This window comes from Vanellus vanellus (assembly GCF_965231255.1).
Source record: "Vanellus vanellus genome assembly, chromosome: 9".
NCBI lineage: Eukaryota > Metazoa > Chordata > Aves > Charadriiformes > Charadriidae > Vanellus > Vanellus vanellus.
The window spans coordinates 2,806,608-2,826,306 of NC_138914.1; the positions used below are offsets into that span (position 1 = coordinate 2,806,608).

Here is a 19,699-nt window from a genome sequence, read left to right on the forward strand (position 1 = left end):
TCAGAGGGGAGACAGCAGCAGCGATTTAACTCCTTTTTTTCACGCTGCCAGAAAACACAGTTTCACAATGAGACCTCCGCTGAAAAAAGTTACGTTTGCCGAATCGGTGATTAGCTCAAACCGAGGGCAAGGACTGCAGTTCCTCGGAGCTTTCTGGTGCTCAGTCTGACTATGCCAATTTAAGACAGCGGCAGAATAGGACTCCTTTCTACAGCTTCTAGTTGAGGATTGAGCCTAGATTAATTTGAGTGACTACTTTAAAATAGGAGTTTATGAGTGAAAACTGAGCATAAAGTAACACGTTTTTTCCCCATTAATATTTTTCATAGTGTTTCCCAGGAAAATGTCTAAACTGATGACAGCACAATCTACTTTCTTTTTTAGTTATGGCTTTGCATTTACTATTTTCTGTAAATGAAAAAGGGGAAGGAAAGATTCAGATTTGTTTAATTTTCTTCAAAATTAAATACATCACCATGCAGCCACATCCAAAAACAGACCCAAGCTTTCATCGTCTCTCTTCTCTTCTGGAGGTTTAACAATCTCTCATATAGGAGTTTTGTCTTTTTAGCACCATCTTATTAGGGGGGAAAAAAAAAAAAGTATTAAACTTATGCACGGGGTGTTAACTCTTTGACAGCTTGGGCAGCGTGCAGGGCTTTTTGCCCATTTTTAAATAGTGAGTATTCAGCCTACCTTCAGGAAAAAAATCCGTACCTGGAAACCACCTTCTGTGCAATTACCTGATAAGACATCAAATGAAGCAAAGCTTCACTACTTCTTTGGAGAAGATTTTAATGTGAAAACAGCTCTCCTCTCAGGGAGTTGCCAACTTTGTTATTAACGGCTATTTCCTCACATTCTTTTCTTTTGACTATTGCACAGTTACTTCTCCAGCAGAGCAGGTCTTGCCCAAGGGAGAAGGGCTGGTGGATGGAGGGGGTGACCGGGGTAGCAGTGGTGTGGAGTCAGGCCATCCGTTACCCACCAGGTCTACCCAAGAACAATAACAGCAGAACTCACAGAATGCAATCAAGTGCATTCTTCTCCAGGGTGATTAAAGAAATATTCAATTTGATGCAACTGAGGTACAAAAGCTCTCTGTATCCTTCTTCTGCCAAGCATAGAAGAATGCCTTACTTTAAATGACTTACAAAACCTCCTGTATGCCAAAGACGTATCATTTACATGGAATCCAGGCAGCTTCGTGCAATCACTGCTTACACATAATTGTACCAAAAGTAGTGGGGGGAATCGAAATGGAGGAGGGGGAAAATCTAAATGAAGTCAGTCAGCTTATCAGTGATCGAGGTTTATTTTACTTCTCTCAAAGGAAACCTATGGAGGTTTGCTAGGAATCCTTTTTTTACTCTACTAATGGGACAAATCTGAAACGAAGAACAAAAGAAAATATTTCTTAATTCTTATTTTGTAATTGCACCCAGTTTAAAATCTGCAAATAATAGAAAATTGATATAAAGCCTCTTCTAATTAAACAAGACAAGGTAGAAGTGGCAATGGGTGAAAATTTCAAGCAAGCTGTGAGTTTGTTTTCCTTTCCTTGTTTATCTCAGGCTTCTGCTCCCCAAAATCTCCAACAATGGTGTAAATCACAGCTCTGTTTCTTCAAAACATTGTTAAACATCCACCAGGAGAAAATAACATTCTACATCACTTAACAGCAGATGTGCCCTAACATATTCAAAATCAATTATGTTTCACATCATGCAGTCTCAACTTTTAGCAGTTATTTGTGGTGCTAATTTGAGTTGTCCTGGATAATTAGAGGATCTGTATCTCCATCATTATATAAAAAAAATTACTTTTTCTGGGATTTGCACAGAGGTACTAATGGCATTACAATCACAGTGATTTTAATAAAGGCCAGATTGCGTCTAGCTGTAATACTCAAAATCTTTAATGAATTTATCCCACAATATCCACAGAAGATAATTAAGTGCCTTTATCCCCATTTTCTATGTGGGGAACCGAAGCTCAGCGGTAACATGGTTTAGATGCTCGGAGACATACGCACCCTGCTTACCTCCACTTCTAACACACACACAGGCATTGGGGAAAAACCAACACGACCACATGGATGGTGACAGGGAAAGGTGCTCAGACTCTCCCTGGAGAGGGCCTGAGCTTCTGACACCAATATACCCATGAAGTGGTCTCTGTCTTAATGGGCTGCAGTGTTTCTAGGGCTAGCCTGGCTCTGTCAGGAAGGATTCACAGACACAAGCCTTAAGTAAGCTCTAAAATATGGTGATGGGGAAAAAATAAAAAGCCTACTGGAGATTTGCCCACAGCAGGGGAAGGAACTTGCCTGAGGATGGTTATTGTTTCAGAAGTGTTTGATGAAATAATAAACAAAACACTGCACTGCTACTAATTTCTGCAGACCTACGTTGCCTTGCAATGCAGAGGAGTACACACACTCCCGGCCCAGAAAGGACTTCCTGCATAGTTTCAATCTGAAGAAACACACACTCATTTGTCAATGACAAAAAGCTAGAAGGCAATTTCTTAGTCCTAGTGCTTTCTCTGGAGCAGAAATAGTCCCATCAACGTTTAACGTGTTTAGGGAGATTCAAATGGTTTTAACACTCAGGCTTCTTTTCTAAATTGAATTAAAACTGCACTGAACCAATATTGCAAAGGACAAAGGTCAAGGCTTTATTTATATAATACAAGGATGTAATGCAATAACCGGCTGTTTGAGACACGTAAGTAAAGGATGAGGGACAAAGCTGCAGACAGGATGTCAGCACTGCACAGGGAATTAGCCATGCAACTCCCTCTCATTAATTGCAGATACGCACATCCGAATCACCATACATCATTATGAAAATGTACCAAGCGATAACTGTGATTCATACTTTACCATTAACAATGCAGCAAAAGGTGAAAGAGGATGGTGCTCTTCCGGCACCATTAGGTAACCGTGGCCATGTGCTCTTCCTATGTCCAAACTGAAATGAAACAGCAGCCATGGAACAATATGGTAGGAAGTAATTTTCATGATCTCCTGAAAGTGCCGTTTTTATAGCATTACTATATAAGGAATAAGTATAACCATACTAATTGTCAGGCACTAATACAATATTTTTCTACAAAACCCTAACAAAAATAAATACTGTTATACCTTGCAGGATCTCCAAAAGCACATTCTGTATTGTCATATCCGTCAGAGAGAAAGAGAGACTTATAAGCTCAGAAAGACCTTGAAAAACTCAATCTCTAAATCCCATCTTTGTGCAAAGTAGGTTACTTGCTTAACATGGGACATACCCTGCAACTCTACTCCCAGTCAAGTACATCTACAACTTCTTGGAGCCCACCATATATGTTTTGGGTACAAGAGTACATCTTAGCTTTTGTACCAAACATTCTCTTGATATGTTTTTGTCCAAAAAAAATAAACGTACAGTTTCAGCAACAATAACGCAGAGAAGAAAAAAAACAACACACATAAAGAGCAAATTACTCTACTTATCAGGACCAGTTGCACTCTTCAATATTCTCGTGTGATTGGTGTTACCATCAGCAGTGGAGGCGTGCACACAAACGGCTGAACTTGACCCCTGAAAACCTGGGTGACTGGATTCAGTCAGAGAGCAAGGAACTATTTCCAAGAGTTGACGCCTCTTGCAACAAAGCCCCTCGTGTGTATCAGATCTGCACAATACTGGTTCTTGTAGTAGGAGTGAGATGTTCATGAGGTAACAAAAAATTACTCAAAGCATGGAAAAGGAACACACCCTACATTTGAAATTGTACACGTTTGATTGAAATGTCTCTGACAACATAGAAATTTAATTGGTTTGGTTGGGTCTCATGTAGGTGCTGGTTTTTCATATTATTTTTTTTTTTTTAATGGGAGTGTCACACTGTATTCAAACGTTGACTTTCCTGTCTGTACAAGACTGCCACAAAGAAAAAAAACCATCTCGTTGTAACAGAACATACCCAAGGCTTTAGTGCATTATTCTAAGAGCCTGTTGACATTTGGCTTTGTCCTCATGACATCTGTAACTAACGCAAAATTGGAGCTCTTATCAAGGCTTTAAAATAAAATTTACCAGCATTAACTGCCAGGTGAACTTATTCAAATGTTTTCCATACACTTTCTGCACCAGATTTGGAAAATACATCTCTTGATGTAGTCTCTAACTGATGGAAAAGATCCATCAAAGCTCTTCTGGTAACCAGGTGCACCTTATTTTCCCAGGAGCAGCGCTTCCCTGGCAGAGAACAATGACTGATGTTCTTTACCTCAAGTGAACTGTACCCCACGGGCTAGGAGAAAACAGAGCCAAGAATCTGCTCTTCAGCTGAGCTGTTTTACAGGTGAAATCACCAATTATGGCTCGTGTTCACCTGTAGAGTCTTGAAGGAGGATATGCTTGGAATAGGAACTCTGACTACTCCTTGCCATCACCGGTCTCCAGAAAGATACAGGTCAAATATACACTATTTGTAGGCTTTGCCCAACTGTCAGGGCGAGAGGGTCCCTCTCTCCCACAGGACAGCACAGGGCGCCCCTCCTGACATCTGAAAGTGCTACAGTGCCCGTAACCTCTTGCCACTACCAATGCTTCACAGCTAGTGACGACGAAGATGGGGGAAAGCTTTTTGCTCTGTTCTGTTTCCTTGCCCTTGCAACCAAAAATCAGACAACATTAAGTAGGTCGCGCATCGGTGTTTCTGTCGCATAGTATTTGATATATAGATTTCAATATATAGAAAATTAGGATGAAGTACTTTAATCCCAAGGCTCACTTTTTTTTTTTTAAGCATGAAACCGATATCTTCAGAAATGGAAGACGATGCTTTAACTTCGACGCTTTATCAGTTTTTGCTAAGCTGACAACACATCTCCAAATTACCAAATGAACTATAAAGTTTTCAGTCACTGCTCCTATTTCATTATAGTCACCCCAATACAGCTTTGAGACATAAAAGCCTTAAATTGTGACACAGAAAATGACCTACATAAGAGTTGTGAAATTTCTTTAAGGATGGTGATTATTTTTTTTTACTTTACAGTACAGTTCTTCAGGATGGGAACATGCTCAGCTTCCCGAGTTTTTTGACAACTGAAGACGCAGAGTGTGCAGTAGAGGCTGACCAGCACCCAGTTAGAGCTGTCCTTTAATTTCTACGATCTCCTGTCCCAGCCTGCTTAGGACAGTCTCTCAAAGACTAAATTCTACCCTTAAGTTACTATCTTTCACTCTCTGCTCGTGTGGACTAATGTTCTGCAATATAAAATACTTCTTACTTGAGTCACTGCTGAACACTAAGCAGCTCTTTGTAGAGGTAAAACCCATCAGTCGAAACCGTTCTTTGGTCATCTTTTCCAGACCCCCAGAACTTCAGGCTGCCCTGACTCCTACAGTACATTAACCCATGCTGAAGCAAAGTACCCCACAGCCTAGACCAATGTAAAAGGCAAAATCTTTGCAAATGAAGAGGACACATTGCTCTAATTTTGGTTCCTCTGAACAAAACAGGGAGATAAAGCACAGGTTTCTGACCATGTTTCAAAAGGCGTTTCAGCCAGTTTTCCATCAGGCTATCTAAATGCGAGCAATCACACAGATTTGAAACAAGCGGTCTTTAATGAGCTTGGTGACATTGCTACACATGTAAATGATCCCTCAAGAGGGAAAAGAAAAAGTATAATGGCTGGTTTGGGATTGAGGGACTTGCTGTGAGCCTGTGCTGAAACAAAAAAAGAGGGAGGTGAGAAGAAAGTGAATGCATGGCAATACACAGCATCAGGGAAAAGGGGATATAAAAGAAAAAAAAGTAAAATGAACGATTCTGTATCATTGCTCAACACCAAAATAGTCAAACTTTTCACATGACAGAGATCTAAACACAACGTGGAGAGAGGAAATTATTATTCCAGCTCTGCAGAGAGAAACCCAGTCCCAAAATACAACTGCCTAAGAATTGGGAAACCCCCAGTGACTGGACATTCCCTAACTCAGCGCCGGTCTTGTCCATTTTGATGTTTCGTGGTGTAGGACTTCTGCCTGCACAAAGGCAAGCACAAAGGTCCTTGTGTTTGCTTTGGGCCTCCGGCTGCTATTGTAATACACAATAACATAAATATTGCTCACATTCTTTCAGCAGGACACAGCAAATCTAGAAAATGAACTGCAACAATCTGGGCTAAGGGTCCAGTGTGTCCTAACCAACAATTCCCTCATCCTCCTTGAACAGCCGTTACAAAGGAAGAAGAAACAGAAGTGGGAGCAGAAGGCAGTAACAGAAGGAAGAAGGGAACAGACAGAATGTTACACGGACCCATCTCCGCAGGAAGCCTTCTGCTGCCCCCAGGCACCAAACTGCTGGAATAGAATGAAGGTCATAAAAACCAACCAGCCCACACCACAAATCAAACTGCATTGAGAAGTTCGTTCCTGGAGAATGTGGGTGGATGCAGCACAACAGAATAAGGAAAAAAGTGATGCAAACATCTTGCTTAAATGAACACATCAGCTGAATTTTTTTTTTTTTGTTACAATAAAAGGAAATATAATTAAATGCAATGTGTAAAATAATTCAAGAGCTTATCAGCAGGGAGGAGAAAAACCTCCTACATTCTCGGGGTGTTATAAACTACTGCTTTTGAATTGCAAACCAGTGAGCTCAAGGGTATTTGGAGTAAGACCATTGTAAGAGGCATTCTTCCTATCCGATACCTTAGAAGAACAGGGAAGACCCCTTCTGAAATATCTCTGTGACTACACCTTAGGAAGTTCCTGCGAGCAGGCACACAGTTGCCGGGAGGCCATCAGAAATGGGATTAACATCTCCATTAACACACAGGGCAAATAGCCGGGTACCCCAAAACTGCATTTGCATTCTGCAACTTTTACTTGCATGTCATTGCCAGTTAAAAGCTTCTCCTGCAAGCACCGGGAGTGCAATCGTACTCTCCCTCGGTAATCATTTACAAAATGAACAGTTTACTCTTAGGGAGGGCAAAGCCCTGTCCTTCCTGAAATCAGCTGCATAAACCCTATTGACTTTTGGAAGTCCCTGATTTCAGTGGGTGACACAGAATCCTACAGCACCAAAATAATAGCTGTGTAAATATGCTGCATGGAGGGAGGGAAATCTTTTTTGAGTACTGTCATTCTCTGTAGGGTATGTTAACCTTTATAGAACTGGATACTCTTGAAGCTGTGGCAATTTAGAGTTCTCTGGCTCCTGCTCCCAGCTCCTCCAAGACCTACCCAGCCGTGATTTGGGTTAGAGTTATTGTAGGTACCGGCGGGCTGTTCTTTCTCCTGGTGATGGAAGATCACCCCAGCTTTTCTCCACACAAGGTGATTTTACTCCTCCCCTTCCAACTTTCCACCTTTTTGCATCCCTTGTTTGCTTGTGTTTGTATCCATCCCTCAGCCAATCGACCAACCTTCACATTTCTTCTAACAAAAGCTGTACTATAGCATCCACCAGGCTTTTGTGCAGGTACAATATAAAAATCAAGAAGGAATTGTTTCTCCATGCTGTATTCATGCCAGAGTTTACAATTCCACCTGGTTCGGACCTGCCCAAGGCCTAGATCTGTCCTTGGACCGCTCCGTTTTATGCACCGCTGCTCCCTGTACCAAAGACACGTATCAGGATTGAGCAGCACATAGGTGCCAGCGGGGCCATTCAAAGCCTTGTGGAGGTCTCTGACCTCCTCTTAGGAAGACAGCAGCTTGTGGCCGTAGCTGAGACGCGGAGCCATGGCTACGCAGAAGTGAGCCAGGTTAGCCGTGACGGAGAGCAGCCACCGTTGACAGGCTGCTTGGTGGCCTAATGAGGCGGTCGGCTCCTTCCCCGCCGCAGCAGACGGGTGTCTAACCTCGCGCAAAGCCATCACCGCAATTGGAAGTAATTGGAGGCCTTTTCGCCAGGCTCAGCAGGGAAAGCCAGGAGCGAAAGGGCACGGGCGAAGGACTGCTGGGGCTCGGCCGCGGTCCCCTCAGGGTCGGGGCGTGCTGGTGGCAGGCCGTGGAGGTTCGCAATGCCACTGCCCGCTCCGGGCTACCCCTCCAAGGTAGGGTGCGAGCCCCGCCGTCGACAATCAGCCGTAACCACTAAGAGCCATTAAAATAAACCCCAGCAAAAGCGTTGCCGGCATCCCAGATTATATAAAGGGCTGGTTTTAGGCAGCAGCATTGCCTCTGTGTTGTTACAGACTCCCTTCCACCCTTCTTACCCCATTTCTCATCAGCGGCGGTGGCTCAGGTCTCATAATAGAAAGTCCCATGCTTGTCCTGGTCTCCTCACCACACACAGAGCAGGAATTTGAAGCAGCGTTATTGTTTGGGGTACTTCAGGACTCAATGTTCTCCTGAAGTGGTTTTTGTTTCTTTTAAAAGCATTATTATTTAACAGTTTGATTAAAAATAATACTGAAGTGTGAGAAGGGGCACTTGTGACACAACAACCTGACCTACCAATTTAAATTCCCAAATGCTCGAACACAGAGCCCCTTAGATGGAGGACACTTAATGACTGTATTTGCTAAGAACAAGTGGAGGAGTATTCATCTTGGGCCAAATCTTTTCTTTTTTTTTTTTTTTTGCTATAGCTGAGCCTCTCCAGAACATCCTCTTATCCCCAGGCTGCAGCATGGCTAAGGTGCAAACCTCATCAGCTCCCAAAAGCCACAGATTAGGACTGCTCTGAGTTATCGCAGACTCCAGACTGGCAATGCAGGACAAGGCATGTCGCCCAGGACACAGGTGAGTCTCTTGAGCACGCTACCGCGTCCCCTGTGAGCAAGGAAGGGCTGAGAGGGCCGAGCTGCGGCAGGGCGCTCACGCCGGTAAGGGGAGAACTGGAGCTTTCGGTGAGGGCTGATGTCTGCACAGAAATGATGAAACCACCATTGCAGGCGTTTGCCCACGCTCAAGGCATCCAGCAGTCTCCAACATCCGTGCATTTGCTCTGAGCACACAGCATGTTTTCCCGCTGTGGGTATTTAGCGCTACACAACATTAAAATAAACCAAAAGCCCTTCCTGACTTTCCTGTGGCTGAAGGTTACTTAACAGCCATTACCCTGCAAAACATTGGTGCACAGCCACTTTCTTAAATGTTTGGGTAATTCACCTGCTGAATATAAAAGCCCTTTCACTGGGGGACAGTATGACCTCATCACTGAGTTTTTGGCTCAGAAATCGTCAAATTGAGAGGGGACGCCACAGTCTCTCATACTCGCACTTCTTTCAGTCATTGTTAATGCAACGGATGCTCTGAGACATTTAGGTTCTCTGTGTCAGTTTGCTGTCAGGTTACCATATTTTGGGGTTGCTCCAGGGTGGAGGAAGCAGTTGGACAGCCTTAGCGATGGCAATGGGACAGCAGGCCTGGGGAGAGTGGGAGTCCCAAAGTAGGGTGGGTAGGCAACAACAAACAAAGAGCACGAAGCTCAGAAGTAGGGACTGAGAACCGAGCACAGACAGGCTCCACCATGTCCCAGGATTATTAAAAGGACAAAAACAATTACCAAAGAGAAAACAGCATCTGAATTGGTCTTTGGGAAAAGACGGTGGCAAAAAACTTCTCTGAACACTAGAAGAAGAGGCAAAAAAAACCCTTTACGGTGTAGGCATGGTCAAGGCAACTGAACCCTGAAGACAAAGGACTAGCGCAGGAAAGCAGAGACTGGTCTGGAGAAAGGACATGCCACAGAAAATCCGATTATTCTTGAAGGCAGAGCTGACTGAAGTTCAGTCCACGGGGAGTTTGGAATAAAATTACCATCATTCTGTTTTGGAGAAAGGATTAGAAATTACAGCACTCTTCATAGACAGGAAATAAGAAAAAAATCCATCAAAATAATATTAAGTTTTTCCAAATTAGGCAACAGCTGAGATTCCCATTTCTTGGTTCCTCAGGCTGCCAGTCACTCCTATTTCCTTTCCAGTAAACCAAGAGGGAGCCAGGTGTCCCCAAGCCCTTTCCCAGGCTGTCAGGAGGGTGCAGCAGAGGTTGCCAGACCCCTGGCTCCTCCACAAGGAAACCATGGAGCTGGGTACCCTCAACCCAGGCAGCCGCTGGGACACGACTATGCTAAACCTGCCGACACGGGAGCCAGGAGCAGCTTGAATGGCTGGGAGGCACTGAGCCAGCAGACCCTAGAAACCCAAACTCCCCGACAGCTTGCCAAGCAGCTTGGCAGCAACCAGGCAAAGGGCCAGTGCTTCAGCACAACTCAGTAGTAACCTCTGCTCCGCTTTGGTATCAGCTAGTCAGTCTTCTCCTAAAGACATTTGTTACCATTCCCGCTGTGAAGCTGCATGTGTGGCCGCTGAGGTGGTCCCACTCCCCACTTTCAACCAGCGCGCGCGGCTGGGTGCAGCAGACAGTTGTCTGGATGCGACCCTAGAGCAGCCAGCGCATCTTCTTGTGTCAAACTTCATCATGCTTGACACTTATTCCCCCACTCTCCCAAAGCTGGATTTAATGCAGGCTGCAAAAATTGTAACCCGTTCCTCCCGCACTGCATTCTTGACTTGAGATTGCTTTGCCTGCATCCCAAGACAACGCATAAAATTTTATTAGGGACATTCTATAATAGATAACTTTTCAGTTCTTGTTTGACCATTTACTGCTATAGGATACAGTTGCTTCATGCACACACAACATCCTCAGGCAAAATACTCTGGTAAAACTTAACATTCTGGAAGGCTTTATAGGATCTAGGATCCCAAGTGGGTCTTTGAATATGTTTTATTGATTTGTTTTGGCTCTATGTGAACAAAGAATCGAGGATCTATCCTGCAGCTTTAACTTAGGCTGGTGCTGTATTACAGAAAGGAGAAATTTTGCCCCAATCAGAATTGGGCCTTCAGTCCTAAAGCCGACAACAACAAAAGGCTCAAATATGGCCTTTACATGAAAGAGTCACCTGAAGAATGAGCTATGCTAAGACCAGCCTCGCATCTCCCCTTACAAATCACGCACACTCCCACTCACTTTCAGGAGTTCTGCTCCTACCTTGTTCCTGGAAACTCAAAGAAGAAAAGACAACAGGAGAGCTGTCGCTGATTTTTTATAAGATACTCTACTCTCTCTTTTTTTTTTTTTTTAAATCACAATGAATTTTCTTTTCCCCAGATTTCTCTAACCTCCTCTTCCCTGCAGCGTGTCCGTTTTAGCCAAACTCCACTCTTCCCTCTCGCGCCCGGCACTGCTGTCTTTGTCAGGAAGGCTCAGGGAGTTCAGGTTTTCCCCTCTCCATTTCTCTTTGGACATGACACTGCTTCTGACCCCTGCTCAGTTGTTGCTTTGAAGTACTTTTTCTGCTCTCTGCTTTCCCACCAGATCGCGTTAACCCTCCTCCTCTCCCCACTCCATCAGTTGGCTTCAATGAGCGAGAGGAGCTCACTGGAACCTCCTCTTTTGTCTCATCAGCGCGCTTTCACTTCTCATAAAATCCTACCCACCTTTCACATAAAACAGTTCGGCAAAAGGCGATCACGGCAGAGCCCTGGAAAGCACTGCTAAATGTCGCACGGGGACCACCGCTAGCCGCGTGGGACAAGCCGCTCGAAGAGATCTCGCATCCGACCCGTGCGACTTCACAGAGCCGTCTAAAAGCGAGAAGCCACCCGCCGCCCGCTCCCCAGGACGACTGTATTTAAGTGTCCTTTTTGTCACCTGTTGTGAACAACGGTGCCCTTGCGTGGCTCTGCATCTTTGCTCCTGCTCTCTTGCAATTTTAATAGAAAAAAGCCCACAAATTTGGCCTACGTATAGCTGACTGGTTTGATTCAGTCTCCTTGGTGCTAGAGCTCCTAGCTGATGGATGTTCAGGTCAAAACCAGAAATGGCATCAGCACAAAGAGAATGGTTTGGCTCTCACTTATTAAAGACTCCTGAAAGCTTTCCAGATCTATAAATATTCACATTATTCCCACAGAGGGGCAGAAAGAGAATGATTTGTATCCTTCCAGCTTGTTCGGGTAACACATTCCCATTTCTCAGTGTTTCCCAGTTGGATAAATACCATGACAAACAGAGAAAACCCCTGTGAGAGAAAATACATTTTAAAGTAAATTGCAGTGATGTGTAGTTTATAAATATTCGTAATGGTATGGGGAAAATATCTCTATTCATCACATTAACGTATGCTGAATACAAAGATGACCAGTCTCCACTGATGCCTTTTTTTTAAGCTATGAATAGAATTTCCACTATAGGAAAAAAAAAAATCTGAGTACTTGTGTATGCTATATAAACACGCATACACAAGCATGTAGACAAAAATACTTTAAAGTAGAAAATGCTATTTTAATTACAATAGTAAATCTTGATTTATTTTCTATACCTCTTCTGCCAGAAAGTCAAACATCTCACAAAATCTGAGTCATATTGCCCGAGGATCAAAACCAGAAAATTCAAAGCTCAGTGAACATTATAACCTCTTAACCACTCCATTAGTGAGAAATTATGATAACATTTAAATAAGAATGCGCAAACATTATTTTGCTCAAAAATTACATTGCAGAGGATAAACTATAAGAGCTTGGGAATACTCTGGTTAACGCAGCAGGCTAAAGGACTCGCACAGATCTGTCCTCCAATCTCCTAAGCGTTTTTCATTATTGCTTAGCAGACTATTAATTATTTTTTAAAGGATTATCATAGTTACAAATTCCAACTCAGGATTCGTCACTCGCCACTTGAGAATACTGCTGCAAACGAGCGCCTTTCCGCACGTGTACGTGATCTACATGCTCATGAGGCTTCGGAGTTTGCGGGAGCAGCACGTGGACACTGAGCCACAGCATTCAAACACCTCCATGGGTAAGGCTGGGTTTCAGTCATCTCCTCCCTAACATCTCTGGACAGGTTAGTTCCTCTGTGCCATACTGATGCAGCTGTAGAGGCAATAACAACCTTTCCCTGCTCTCACCTCTTTAACTACCTTGGGGGTTCCAAGTGTTTAAGGAAAGCACTACTTCTTAGCCTACAAACATCTTTCACCTACGCAAATAGGTGTTTCTTGCAGTTGCTCATTTTCCAGCTTCCATCGCCATCATACAATTAAAGAATATCTGACACAAGTCATTAAAAACCCACCCAACGAAGCTGTCCAAGACACAAACCAGTCAAGAAAAAGCACTGGGAACTGCACTTGTGTGGTGTACAACCCCTCAATTCACTGCTACCAGCCTGGTTATGTGCAGTGATGACTTCTCATCTTTAAAAATTAAAATAATAATAATAATACATACACACCCGGCACCCATTCAGCTCTCTTTCTGGCAAACAGCTCAACTGAATGGAAAACAGGTTGGGAATAACCTACTTTGATCCGCCCGTAGTCCCTGTGAAAGTCAAGGTGGCCAAGGCCACTGGTGTCGCTTTTCGCACGTTCCCAGTGCTGCTCCTCTGCTGGAGGGCTGCAGGAGCCCCAGCAGAGCCTCCTCCTTCCAGGTACCTCAAGGATTTTAGCAAGGTGAATGCTCACGATTATGGAGCTGGCTAACCGCCATCCCTCGTTTTACACTGGCCATTAAGCAGCCTGCAGGCAACCAGCACAGATCTGAAGCTGCTGCATGTGTTCATTTTGCCTGGGGGAAAACAAGGTAGGGGAAGGCAAAACGGGCAGAACGCATGTCTTGACTCCGTACGCAAATATCATCTCGCACCCTCCCATTCCGGCTTCTTATTTTTATTGCGTTTCATCCTGGAGATCTCAGCCGTGCCGTGCCGGACAGTGTAGAAGGTGAATCGGCATCTCCCCCACGCAGCCCGGGGGCAGCAGCAGCCACGTCCTTACCGGTAGGTTGAGGGCACCAGGTGAAGGCGGAAAACCTGCGGCCCCGCCAAGACCGAAGGGAGCTGTAGCGGAACGTACTCTGAGCTCTTCCACCACAGCACGAGAGAAATGGCTTTCAAGAACAACAAAGAGTACGTACATTTTGTACCATGTTAAAGAGGGAAAATAGCAACAAGGACAAGAAAAGCTTGGGTTGTGAAGGATGTTCCAGCAGAGGTGATTAATGGTGTTGAAAGAAACCCCAAGTGTTGTTTCAAATTTCTTTCCAATTAGCCACAAAGTTACTCCCTCCTTTTTCCTTTTGTTTTATTTTTTTTTTCCTTTCTTCCTTTTACCTGTGTTTGATTTAGAATCAAGCCTGGTGATTTGTGTTATGACAGCAAAAATAAAGGATCTGCGTACTGTATGCATGGGGATTTAAAGCATTGCCTTTGATGGCTCATTAGCTGCATGTGGCTACATGCAACACTGCTCGACTGAGATATATTGCCCAGGATTTAATTCCAGAATAATTTCAAAGGCATTAAATCGAATGCTTGCCCTTTTCACCATGGTATTTAAATGGTACTTTGTATGCCAAGCTTAAAAAAAGAGCAGAGGAAACACAGATGCAGTACTGCTGGAGCGTGTATTGAACTTTGTTAAAATGTTAAACATTTATTAGAATTTTTTTTTTTTTTTTTAAACAAGATAGTGTTAAACCAGTTGTTACTTCAATTAACTTTCTTTGCTACAAGGGAAAAAGGAGATTTTTTTTTTTTTTTTTTTAAACTAACAAACAGCTCTCAGAACTAGTGAACAATATCTCGTTTGTTCGGTAAGACTTGAAGACGAGAACGGTCTCGAGCTGGAAAAATAGACGTGCACGCTTCTGTGCTGACTGAGCAAAATAAACCAGACGAAGCTGCTCCTGCAGTCGAGAGGAGATCAAACCCCAGAGCTGAGCTGAAGGTCACAAGTCTCGCGGCTCTCCAGGCACAGCCCCTCCGCTGCTACTCCTGCGGGAGAGCGGCTCCGGTGCCCGCTGGCCAAAGCCATGGCGAGCTCTCAGCTCGCAGCCCGGCGGGGAAGTCCAGGGATGGGAGCCTGCCTCCGATGCATGAAAACAACCCTCTAGAAACAGGCTGCACTCTCATTTACTGCCGATCCACAAACTCGGCTAAGACAGAACGCCCTGTATTTTCTCATTTTCCCCTCCATCTGCCTGGTCCCCGCAGTTTCGGGGATGCCTGCTGGTAAAACATCCATTTTACGGTCAAACTTTAATTCTGAAATGCAGCAAACCCCAAAGCACAATTTTGCTTGAACTTACAGCGGGGACGTGCCCCTGCCGGCACTGGGAGCAGTGGGCCGTGCAGGGGCAGCAGCCCGCCACCGTGCCCGCCTGCCCCGTCCCTTTACCTTTTCAAGCCAGCACCCCTGTGTCACAAACACATCGGCATTTCAACGTTTGGTCAGGAGGCGTTGGTACAACATAACATAGCCGCTTGCACCATTATTTTTGACATGCGGTTACAATTGGCTGGAGCCGGTGGTTCTGCCAGAGCCTGAAGGACAGAGGACATCACCAGAATTTGCACCTGGATTTGAAGTTTGATGCCATTTGGGAAATGCATGTGGTTGCCTAGAACTGCGTTTTCACGCAGCAAAACTCAGGACCCTACAGCAGTAATTCAGCTTCAGCTGGAAGCCGCATTTCACCTCCTCAAACATGGGACTTTTGAGCAGCCACTATCAGAAAAAGATGTGGGAGGCAGAAGAATTTGTTTGCATTTCTGAGCCCATTTCGGGCTCATCCGCCAAGAGTTGGGCTTTGTAAAGCTACACCACGAACTAGCAGCTTATTCTGCACAGATGACCCAGGCAAGGGGGTCTTTCCTGAAAAAAAAGCACAAATTTTGCTTTTGTATGAACCTGTTCATCTTAGAAGCTTCCCTTCTCCTTCAAGTTTCAGGTGGTTGCTAGACTGTCCGCCCGAGACACGGGCCGGTAGATGAATGGCAAGGTCCCACCAGCACTGCCCTCTCTCTCTTCCTAGAGCTTCACTCGGAGCCACCACATCCACATCTGCACCTCTTCATCCCCTTACCACAACACAGGGATCTTCGGGGCCCGAGCGACCTCCCCGACCACCGCTTCTCCTCTCTACAGCCCCAGTTCTCTTCCTGCAGTGGTATTGTCCCATGGTTTCCCATTTACGGAATTCCTCAGGCAGCATTACGGCGAAGCAGCGCGCGTGGATTCTTATAATCACTCTGTTTATAAACACAACACTCTCCTTTAAGCCCTTCTTAAAGTCTACACTGTATTGTGGTGCCTTATTAAGACAAAAATACAGAATTAGTCTGTTGCGGGTTTGTTTTTCCTTTTCTTTTTGTTTAATCGCATTCGTTCTAGACATAACAAGATCCCGGTCCTCAACATCACTGCAATACAAATAGTAAATAAAGTAATAATAACGGAGAGGCATGTAAGAGACCAAAATCCATCTCACAGAGTTTTATGTGGCGTTTTAGTCCAAATGAAAAAAAAAAAAAAGTAGTCATTTTAATCAATTAGATTCTAAGATGCCGTCTTGGTTTAAGTCCTCTAACGAAACAGCATTAACAAAGGCACAGAATTCCTTCATGTGCCTGAAAACGCCCCCAGAGATCCCTGCCGTTTCTGCCCTGCCTACCAAAGGAGCAAACCTCTCCGAACAGGCGGGCTGCATCCGGCTTTGGCTCTCTGCTGAGCTGAGCAGCCGGGGCGAGCGCAGGGGGGCAAAGGAAAAGTTGCCCAAAGTGCTCCTTCTGGCTGAATTCCAGCATATACGTAATTTAAATCGGGAACATTGCATTACCTGTAACCGCTGTATAGCGATAGTTAGCTACGAGGTAACTCATACAAGCTTTTTACCTTTTTATCATATACAAGGGTCTGAAAAGAGACCTTACATTGCACAGGAAGGTCCCGTCTTGTCACAAAGGTGCAGAACTGAGGCTGGTCCCTAGAGGATGGAGCTTGGTTTGGTTTTCCGGTTGAGATGCAAGTTATGCGTAACACATGTCCAACTTTCAGTGTACCACAGATGCCATATCAAAGGTATTTTCCAGCTTTCACCCCACCCATGGGATGTTTTGACTGGAACGCCATGTTCAGGTACATCCTGTGGTACGTGGTGGCCCCGCAGAGTTTTCCGAAGATCTGCTATTTTGTGCACTTACATAAGGCTTCAGCTTCAAATACGCAGGGTGTAAAGTCCTGCTTTTACACGTTTTCATGGCGCCTTGAGGAACGAATGTCTTTGGGGCAAGAGATTTACTGACGTGGGGTTACCCAGAGGTTCAATTTGCCATGCATCTCACCCACGGCCTTTGTTTCCCCCTTTTCATTCTTTCTCCGGAGGCAGCGTGCTGCATACCACGGGCAGTGAAAGGGCCCCCCTTCGCACAGCAGCAATTCATTTTTTTCAGCTTCTCTCCAGCTAGATATCAACGCTTCCTCAGGATCTGCAAAGCCCCTTTAACATCCCGTCAGAAATCCGGAAGCCTCCTTTTTCCTACTGCTCAGTTAAACACAGCCTCTGCATTCACATTACCCAAACTGACTTGTGCGTCCATCTCATTCCCTCCCTGTTGATAAGGTATTGGCTGTTGGAGTATTTTAATCCAACGATCTGCCAGCCACCGTCCCCAGTCATCTGCTAAGACGGAGGCAGCCCCCCCAAGCAGGCTTAAAGTGGTGTCTGATCCACTGATGCCTTTGCTTTGGGAAGCTGGATTGTTCCGATGCCTAAAGACCACGTCCTGTCCTGTACCTCACACCAGACACCACAGCTGGGAGTGGAAGAAGAGTCACCCAACAGATTTGGGGCTGAAGCGAGACCTCCAAAGGGTTTTGTTTTCACAGCAAATCGATCAGCTTTAAAGCACTGCGTCCAGCCCTGGATCCTTCCAGGGCTGTGCAAATACTCGACTGCCACGAGACGGATTTTATCATAGCAACATGCAGGAGTACACTCAGTTCTGACATTTCCACGTTTACTCTGACCCACTCACCCCTGTAGCTTGGAGACTTGCATCATGATGTCTCCATCCATGGTGAAAACCATCACGCATCCTCTGCCTCGGTACATCTGCAAAGCTCACACCTACTCTCTCTCAAACACTGGTCATCAGATAGGGGTGTTTTTATAGAGCTAAAGTTCCCAAAAGTGAGAGTTTTGCTCAAAGATGCCACTGGATCACAACCTGCGAGTGACCAGAAACTCCAGTTATTGGTCTTAAGAGTTATCGCTGATCACGCAGAGCCTCCTGCCTCCCACCGCAGCTACCCTGCTTTTCACGTAAGTCATTGAAAGACTGGAAATCCACAGAAAACAACTGGCGGCAGAAATGACTACCTACTAATTTTACAAGGATATGCTAGTAGTTAGGACAAACTATCACGTTACAAATATGCACTTGCATGCAGTAATGTGAACCATAAAAGAGATTAATTAGTAATGCAAACCTAAAATAGATTAATTAAAGTACACTAAACCAGGCATCATTTCCTCCACAACCTGCTTGGTTTTAATCTGACACACTCTATAAAAGTGTTTTTCTTTGGGTTTATGGTTTGGCCTTTTGCGTCCTATTCCAAAAGATACCTCCACAGAACAGCCCAAGAAGCACTGCCTATACCAGCAAGGACCTTTTCCGCAATATTTGTTTAAAAGAGGACAATAGCTGCATACTTACTGATTTCGAGATGGGCTTTCAAAACACACAGAGGGGATTAGTACTCAGCTCATCCTGACGCCTGAACTCATGTAGCTTCTTCAATTAACCTGCAGAAGTAATTTAATGATGTGTTTGATGAATCCCAAAAGCAAATGATGGGCACTCGCAACGTGCTCAGACAAGATTATGGCAACAGAACACATGCAGGCAGTTGCCGGTGGTCAAACCCAAGAGAAAACATCTACAGAGCCCCGAATCCTTTGCCCATTTGCCTGCTATGATGATGCTAATATCACAGTAACATCCCAAAATCCCAGCTGAGATGCAAAGCTGGCATAATAAATACCATAAATATACAGAACAAACAAGACTGTCTGGATGCCAAAGTGCTTGCTGCTCTCGAGGAAGAGGGGACAGACTGGAAGAAGCCACCCCTTTTCTTCCAACCCAGGGACTGATGGTTGGGGCGGTAAAGGACCAAACCTTCGCTGTGGCCTTTAGCCAGGGCTTTGCTCTCAACTTCAGTGCAAGCTGGAGCAAGGTCCAAGATGAACGAGGGAATCTGAGCACGAGTGAGAAATAAAAGTTGCTCTCTGGGGCTGCAGTCTGCAAACCTGGGGAGGTGCCACCTCTCTCAGGTGTAGCGTGTGACTACCTTCACGTGCTGCTGTCCCTCTGAGTGCTCTTTTGGCCTGTAACAATTACCTTGGGATGCCCTTTGTTGCCTTGTATGCCCACGGGCCATTGTATGGATAAAGAGAGGCAGTGAAATTGTTTCCACACTTTTTATTGGAGTGGAGAGAGACTTTCTCTGCATTCATCTGCACTTTATATCCTATGGCTCGCTGCCACTGATTTGTGATGAGTGGAGAAGCAGCTCTTCCTTACAGCTTAGCTTCTTTAATGTGAAATAGGGATACAACAGTCCACTTCCATTCCAAATCCAGCCAGAACATTTTTCTTTCAAAAGCAGTAAAGCAATTTTAAGATATTTCCTTGGGGCGGTGGAAATATGAAATACAGCAGAATCTCCAACTTTAAAATAGACTTTGTTTTTTGGTTTTTTTTTTTTTTTTTTTTTTACTGTGAGCTGTGTGACATATACCGACCACCATTATAGACTAATAAAAGGGAAACTCAATTTTCTGTCACAATGAAGATGACCAATAAAATCTTAAACA

At 44.7% G+C, this 19,699-nt stretch overlaps 1 long non-coding RNA gene across 1 annotated transcript in view; it reads right to left on the reverse strand.

The window, feature by feature from the left end:
- Positions 1-546: 546 nt before the first annotated feature.
- Positions 547-19,699, reverse strand: part of LOC309675616 — a 40,187-nt gene continuing 21,034 nt past the window's right edge. Inside the window, exons 2-3 of the long non-coding RNA XR_014269511.1 lie at positions 2,888-2,975; positions 547-577 (exon numbers count right to left, since the gene is read on the reverse strand). This is a non-coding gene — a long non-coding RNA (uncharacterized lncRNA). The remainder of the gene's footprint in view (positions 578-2,887; positions 2,976-19,699) is intronic.